Below are 1,952 nucleotides of genomic sequence, written 5' to 3'. Positions count from 1 at the left end.
GCTGCCTGCCCAGCCCAGAGTTGTACTGGCCCTTGTCTGCCAGCTTGTGGTGCTGGAGATACTATTATTCCCTGCCACTTTATGGTATTTCTGGTGTAATTACCTTCTGATATATTCATTACTGGATTTCCCCCTCAATGTTCTTCAGCATTTTTAAAGATTTATTCAGTGTTTTCAGATTTCTATGCTTTCTTAACTTTGTGAGCACATTAGCTCAATCATTTTGCATAAAGCTATCAAATACCAGTCATAAACCTGTGCTGTATCTCTTTGTTATTCTATATACTAGTGACTATTTGAATTATTTTAAAGTTACACAGAATTCTTCTGTAAAGTATAAATACATTGACTTTAGAATCTTCTACATTTTCTTCATTCTTTTTAACATGTGTTTTTGTAGCAAGTCAGTAAAAATAATTTCAAAGATGCAGTAAGGAATAATAATGCTGTGTAAAAAACAGGTAGATACTAAAAATAACTTGATAAACATGGTGAATTTCCCTTGAGGGGAACAGAAGTATGCTAGTTTACATCAGTTGAAGGGGTTTTACATATAGTAAACCAGAACTATTTAGGCAGTGATTGATGTACATTAGGCTCATAGCTCTCTCTGGAAGAAGGGCAGTATCTCATAACAAAGAATTTTTATTTTTTGATGCCACTGCATAGGTTCAAAGGTAAGCTCTGTGTTTTTTGTTTTCTGTTCTGCTTTGTCTGGCTGTGGGCACTGTGCTCAGTGCTGAGAAACACAGAACATGCTTGTGAAGGGTATGGCAGCTTCAGAGATTTTATACTTCAACATCTATGGCAGCATTCCCATGCTGAAAACTAGTGGAAACAAACTCCTCTTTAGGCTGCAGATATCTTGAGGAACACATAGTTACATAGTTCTGCTTTCTTGGCTGGTTCTTGGATAGTTTGCCATGAAAAATGTGTCATAGCTGTGTGATATAACACTGAGAAAACCACCAACATTGGCTAAATCTGTTTGGAGGTGAAATTTAGTTTCTTATAAAGCAATGTAATGAGTACAAACTTATTTTGAAACCAATTTTTTAAAGCCAAATGCACCAGGGGTGTGTTCATCATTTTTGGCTTTCCAGTGCTGAGACATCTTCTGCAGCTCTTGCCCTCTTTATCATTCTGTCTCTCCTCCACAGGTCACTCCCCACCCATTAATTCACTCCTCTTGGAACTCCAGTCCTGTGCCCAGGCTCACTGCTCCTCCTGGGGACACAGCCATGTCCCCTTGGCCAGGCTGATGATGCTCCATGCCTTGTTCCCTCCAGCTGCCACTCCTGTGTGCTTCTCCTGAGGTCCTTAGGATCTCAGGAGGTCCTTGGGGGTTACTTCCAGGGGCTGTGGGGTATAAAAGGAAAAAACATTGGAGAACAGAAGGCCTGGATAGTCACAGTGTAAGCATACCAAGGAAAATATGTTATTTTTCTACCAGTTCTTATGCCTAGAAGCAGTGTAAGGTGCCATTGCTTAATGGCAGCAAGTGAAATATTTTTGCACTTTAGGTTGGTGTTTCTGTCAGGGTGGGTTATACATCTCAACCATGCTGAAGCAGATTTAAATGTAATGGTGCAACTTCCAAAGGCAAGTTTCTCATTTAGAAGGACAAGTCTGAACAGAAATAAATGTCTGTATGTGTTGTGGGACCTGGAAAGTAATTCAAGCAGACCTCTTTGAAATTTTTCTTTTTAAGCAATCTCGGTATGCTGCAAAAATGAATTTCAAATCTTTAGTTGCCCACAGGTTACAGCACAGAAAATCAATACTTTTTCAGCTAATGTCAAATTTTTCCATTAAAAGATAAATGAGGAAGAGTGAAGCTTCCAGTATTCTCAGACTTGTGTGTGCTTCCCAGACAGCTGATTTTAATTTGTCTTTATATTTTGTATGGTGTGTACTTAGTGCTTGTCATTCTTGTTGCCAACCACTGCTTG

Source organism: Corvus brachyrhynchos, unplaced genomic scaffold, assembly GCF_000691975.1.
Source record: "Corvus brachyrhynchos isolate BGI_N302 unplaced genomic scaffold, ASM69197v1 scaffold255, whole genome shotgun sequence".
NCBI lineage: Eukaryota > Metazoa > Chordata > Aves > Passeriformes > Corvidae > Corvus > Corvus brachyrhynchos.
The sequence above is the reverse complement of the archived record's forward strand: the minus strand, read 5'-3'. Positions refer to the sequence as shown.